Here is a 6,515-nt window from a genome sequence, read left to right on the forward strand (position 1 = left end):
AAAAGGCAACACCATTGAGTGGAAGAAGATGCTTACAACATTTATATCCAACAAGTTCTCTTAGTCTTTTATTCAAATATATAAAGAGCTCTTACAAATCAACAGAGAAAAGCAATCAAAAAGAAAAATAGGCAAGAGACTTCAACAGACATTTCACAAAAGAAGATATACAAACATCCATTAAACATGAAAAAGGGTGTTCAGTTTCATTAGCAATTAGAAGGAAGTGAAATTAAAACCACAGTGAGATAACATGCACACCCACACAAGTAGCTAAAGTTAAAAAGACTGTGAAGTGTTAGTGAGGATATGGAACAGGAGAAACTTATAAAATGCTGGTAGGAATATAAACTGGAAAAATCACTTGGGAAAAGATTTTGGTATTATTTACTTACCTGAAAACGTACATATTCATGATCTAGCAATTCTACTCTGAGGTATACACTAAAAAAAAAAAAAAGAAGAAGAAGACAGTGTACATGTATTCACCAAGAATGTTCATACCACTATTATTCATAAGAGCCAAAAAAATCCATCAACAGACTAGATAAATGATTGTACATTCATATTATAGAATATTAAACAGCAATTTAAAAAGCTGAACTATAGCTACAGCTAACTACTGGATGAACATCAAGATATAATCTAGAATGAAAGCCAGATCCCCCCAAAATTATATTGTATTACTTCATTTACATAATATTCAAAAAATGGCAGATTCAATTATATGGTTCCGGGATGTGTGCTGGGGTAATGTAACTAGAAAGAAAAATAAGGAAGTGATAACTACAAAAGTGAGAAACCTGATTGGAAGGGGACATAAGATGGGGATTGGGGGTGATGGCAGAGTTGTTTCTGTGTTAACTTGGTGATAACTAACTCCTTACCAGGTACATTTTTGTTTTGTGGACTTTTTCTATGAGTGTTCCATTTCACAATAGCAAATTTTTCTTTTTTAACTCAATTATCTCATACGCTTAACAGCAATAGTTCCCAGCCTATAAAGATAACATACTTATGAGAAATAGTGTAAATGAAGGTTGCTTTGAATTACTATAAATATGCAAGTGTTATGATGATCATTAAATCATTTAAAAATGTGTTTTAAGATTTTTTTTTCAGTTGCAGGTATGACAAATTGAACTCAAACTAACCTAGACCCAAGGGGGGAATTTGCTAGAAAGGTATGTGAATAGTTCACAGAACAACAGGAAAAAGAGGAGCACAGGCCCTTAAGTATAACTTAGGCCAGGGATCTGTTGTTGGTTTGTTTTTTTTTTCCCCAGGGATCTGTTTTTGCAACTCTCACACTCTCAGCATGTGCTCCTTCCCCTTATCTTCCTTTACTTCTGTGAGGTAGCAAAACCACGCAGCACACTGGTCCTGAGGCTCCCATCTCACAAATCTGCCTTCCAAGAGAAACTAGGCTGCTTAGCTCCAGTTTGAAAAATCCTAGGAAAGATCTCTGACAGCTTGGGTGAGATGCCCATCCTTGGGTCCATAAGTTCTGACCTAAAGAGACAGGTCAGGTGGGAAACCCCCTAGGCCCTGACCAAACCTAGAGACTAGATCACTCTTTCCCCACATGAAGATTTCTATGGCAGATGTCACCAGCGTAAGCAAGGGACACAGGACTACAGAGACCAGTAAAGGCCAGAAAGCAACACTGAGGACCTCCTGATGCATATCCACGGTCCCCTGCCCCAACCTTAATGTCATAGTGTGCTCTCAGCACACCCAGAAGCCATCTTGGGAGGTGAGACAAAGGGGCCAAAACTTAGAATAAATGATTATTTCCTGAAAGGAGGGATTATTGTAAACCTAAATAAATAAATAAATAAAACAAAACAAGACAGCCGTTTTGACTGAAGAGCCTGGGAAATTACTGATGAAATAGTCTTTACCCTTCCAGTGGAGAAGAGATTGTGAGAAGACCAGATCTGCCATAGAGAAAGGAAAGGCTCCATTTTCTCTGCACCTCTAAACATACCATGAGTCAATTATGGTCACATAGCATAAGCAAGAAAAAGTTTTGGTTTGTGCTATTCAAACTCCATCCTGAACAATAAAAGATCTGGCTTAAAACAAGACTTGGGGGGCACCTGGGTGGCTCAGTGGATTAAAGCCTCTGCCTTCAGCTCAGGTCATGATCCCAGGGTCCTGGGATCAAGCCCCGCAGCATCGGGCTCTCTGCTCAGCAGGGAACCTGCTTCCTCCTCTCTCCTCTCTCTCTGCCTGCCTCTTTGCCTACTTGTGATCTCTGTCTGTCAAATAAATAAATAAAATCTTAAAAAAAAAAAAAAAACAAGACTTGGGACTTCCTTAAACATCATGAAAGGATAATAATGGAGAACAGAGATGCTGGCCCTTAGTTCAATGTGGACGATAAAAATTTATATATTAAAACAGTGGTCTTTAAAGAAACACACCTAAAATAAAGTTATTGATTCATTGATGAAAATGTTGTGACCAGAGGTTTGCAGAAACCTAACCCTGTATTTCCATTAATTGCTAATTCATTGTTTATGGCAATTTGAGAACATAACTATTGCCAAATAAGGGGAATCAAATGTAATGTATATGGAGTGAGAACAGTGTGGAATTTCCCTTGGTCATACAGTGCCCAATTATGACATGGGATTGCTTAGAAGATATTGTCAATCTCTGGGTGCGCATTATTTCTTGGTGCAATAGAGTCATATGTTTCCCATCTTAGTGTATACCTGAAAATCTAGAACTTCTTTCAATCTTCGAAGCTCCATCTTTTGAAATCATACATTTTACTTCATAATAACCTGCTGCATGTAGCAGCTCCTACAGTGCATTGGAAGACCAGCTAGTCCCACCTGCATCTCCCCACACAGGCATTAAGATAACGAAATGACAATTTCCTCTGGTCTAGTTTCACAATACCCATGGCTGGTCAGAAGAATGCCTGACTACTGAGATAATGGACAACAAACATTTGTGTGGGTGGATATAAGGAAAGGACTAAAGAAGTCAACCTTTGGGTCTTTTGTTAATGGTATATTGTCCTAGTGTTATTTATATTTTTAATCTAGTGGGAAAATGCATCTCACTCTACAGTAAAATTAAAGGAGGAGTGGGGGAAGGTAGAGAAAGAAAAGAACTTTCCTCTACTTGATTTTCTTTTGAGCAGTTAGCTCCAAAGTTCAGGTTTTGTAATGAGTGCTCAGTGAGGCAGAATCTGATGATTTGCTCTACTAAAAATAGGAATTCTGGACTTTGAAGTTTTGCAACTCCTTTCTTTGGCTGTGCTCTAATGCTTCGCCTCCCTCAGTCACAACAAGACAGAAGAATGACAGAATAAACACAGAGCCCTGACATAGCTAGTCCAAAGTCACGTGGTAAACACTGGCAGAATCTTAACTAGAACCCAAGTCCTTCGTCTCTACTGTAGGCTGTATTTTCTGTAAATCAGGCTAAGTGCCCGCATATAAGAAACCCTTTGCTATAGCTTAAAGAATCAGAAGGGTGAACAATAAGATACCACTTCACACCAGTCAGAATGGCTAAAATTAACAAGTCAGGCAACAACAGATGTTGGTGAGGATGTGGAAAGGGGAACCCTCCTACACTCTTGGTGGGAATGCAAGCTGGTGCAGCCACTGTGGAAAACAGCACAGAGGTTCCTCAGAAAGTTGAAAATAGAACTACCCTACAACCCAGCAATTGCACTACTGGGTATTTACCCCAAAGATACAAATGCAGTGAACCAAAGGGCACCTGCATCCCAATGTTTATAGCAGCAATGTCCACAATAGCCAACCTATGTTAAGAGCCCAAATGTCCATTAACAAATGAATGAAAGAAGATGTGATACACACACACACACACACACGCACACACACGCAATGGAATATTACTCAGCAATAAAAAAAAATGAAATCTTGCCATTTGCAACAACATGGATGGAATTAAAGGGTATTATGCTAAGCAAAATAAGTCAATCAGAGAAAGACCATTATATATCTCACTCATACGTGGAATTTAAGAAACTAAACAGAGGATCATCGGGGAAGAGAGGAAAAAATAAAACAAGATAAAACCAGAGAGGAAGACAAACCATAAGAAGTTCTTAATCTTAGAAAACAAACTGAGGGCTGCTGGAGGGGAAGAGGGTGAGGGGGATGGGATTAACTGGGTGATAGACATTAAGGAGGACAGGTGATGTAATGACCACTGTAATTATGAAAGGCTGATGAATCACTGACCTCTACCTCTGAAACCAATAATACATTATATATTAATCAACTGAATTTAAATTAAAAATGTTTAAACTAATTAAAAAATAAAAAATAAAAAGAATCAGAAGGTGAATGAGTCCTAGATTAGGGGTGAGGATACCACATCTTACTTATCCATTCATGCATAAATAAACATTTTTAAAATAATAGCCACCCTAATGGGTATGAAGTATATGTCATGTGGTTTCGATTTGCATTTTCCTAATGATGGTGATGTTGAACATCCTTTCATGTGCTTATCGGAATCCTTAATTTTTAAAGACGCTTTACCCTTGCCCATTGTTTATTTGCATACTCTACAGCAAATTTCACCCTCTTATTCCTTGCCAGTGTCACACAGAAGGACAGAGAGTAAGGGCACAAGCTTCTCTGACTCTATAAGTGGCTGCTTTGGGACATGTTTGGACTGCCTTTCTCTGTAGCTCTACAAATCAGCAGGCCTGTTAGGACAACTGGTCTACCTAAAAATGGCCTCCAAAGTGTCCTCCCTGACTCTAGGTGACCCTCTCTGTTGCCACAGATTGCTAGCTTCATAGATTAGGTGGAAATAGGAAAACACCTGAATCCTTGGGCTCCACCCTCCTTTCCCACACTCGGCTTCACTGCTTCTGATTTTCAATCACCCTCCTCAACACTCTCCCATGTGTGTGCACCTCTTCTCTTACTCTAAATGGCTTCCCTGCTCCCCACCATCTGGACAAATACTTCACAACACTAACTCTTTTTCCTCTTCCTCAGTTATCTTTTTTAAGACCATTAGCATTTAAAAATCTGGACCACTATTGGTATTTATTTTCTTTATCTTTTAAGTGGGCATTTTATTTATTTGTACTTAAGCCTATAAACCAACAAGCCAAACTGGTACTATTATCATGATAAATTAAAATACAAAACATAAAAAAAAAATACAAAACATCTTCCTACAAATACTAGAATATTGAACAAATTAGGAATTGTAGTAAAACAACACAAAGGGCAGAGGAAATTGACAAAGCACAGTATAACTTAACCCTTCTTGGTAACAACTGAGGTTATTAACAAGTAAAGCCTTACAATCTCAGAAAATGCAAATCATCCTTCAGCACACATCTTTGTATTTTTACTTCCTATTCTTGAGGTTAGATTCTAGAGCCTAGAGATATCCAAATTAGTATTATATCTAGTTATCTATAGCCAGAAACATCTTTTGTCATGTTGCCCATAGCAGCCAATGCTACTGAAACTCCTTTTATCAGACTCCAATAATACCCCCTCATTCGACACAACCAGTCAATGAGAAACAATATCAAAGCAGAGATACAGGACCCTACAAAACAAAGCTTAGGGGAACTAATACAGCCACTGCCCAAACTGAGATTGAATAATATACTCATCATCACATGTCTTCAGGCTGTATGTTCATAGAGTAATTTGGGAATAAATGCATTATTTGCTGGATACTTCAATTAGTGGTTTGCAGCATTACACTGTGGCTTTCCTCAGCAGTTTCTGAGATGGACTCCAAACCATTGACAGGATTTTGCTGGAACTGGATCCAGGGCTACCCAGATTCCTCTCCACAACTGTGGAGCTGATTGTTCCAGGCTTGGTTATTCCAGGTGTGGGGACACCAGGTCTGACTGTTCCAGGAACGGTTGCTCCAATTGGGGTTATACCAGGTCTGGTCTTCCATATTGGATGGTTTCCAGAAGGGTTCATCAGCTATCCCTGGTGACAGGAAGAGAAGCCTGGATGTTCTGTAGCTGTTGAGTTGTTCTGAGTCACACTGTTGCTATTCTCTGGCCAGTTGCTGTTCTTATACTTCATTCTCTGGTTCTGGAACCAGGTTTTAACCTGCTTATAGTTAAGGTTCAGAATGTTGGAATGTTCTTGCATCTGTAGGAGACTGAGGTATTTCTGTCTCTGAAATCTCTCACTGAGTACATGTAGCTGGGTCTGAGGGAGGGCAGTTCTGATCTTCTGTTTCTTCCCTGGTCTGTATCTTCCTTCTTCACTGTGCTCTCCTCTACAGAAGTGGGTCTTAGTTTTACTCTGGGACTGGTGGAAGAATCGGGGCTGTCCTGAAAAGCAGATCCATAGAAGAAGAAAGAGGAGAGATGGTCTCCATGTGGGGTGTCTCAGCAGAAGACATTTGCAAAGATGCATAATGTTCTTCAGGCCCATAAATCTCAGGTACTGGACAAGAGTCCCTAAATTGGATGCTCTGGGACCAGGTGGGCATTGGGGCTGAGCTGGACCCACACTCAT

General features: G+C 39.4%; 1 pseudogene; it reads right to left on the bottom strand.

Annotated features, from left to right (window-relative positions):
• Positions 1 to 5,643: 5,643 nt before the first annotated feature.
• LOC125109944 (homeobox protein NANOG-like) lies at positions 5,644 to 6,515 on the bottom strand (annotated as a pseudogene).

Source organism: Lutra lutra, chromosome 9 (assembly GCF_902655055.1).
Source record: "Lutra lutra chromosome 9, mLutLut1.2, whole genome shotgun sequence".
Taxonomy (NCBI): domain Eukaryota; kingdom Metazoa; phylum Chordata; class Mammalia; order Carnivora; family Mustelidae; genus Lutra; species Lutra lutra.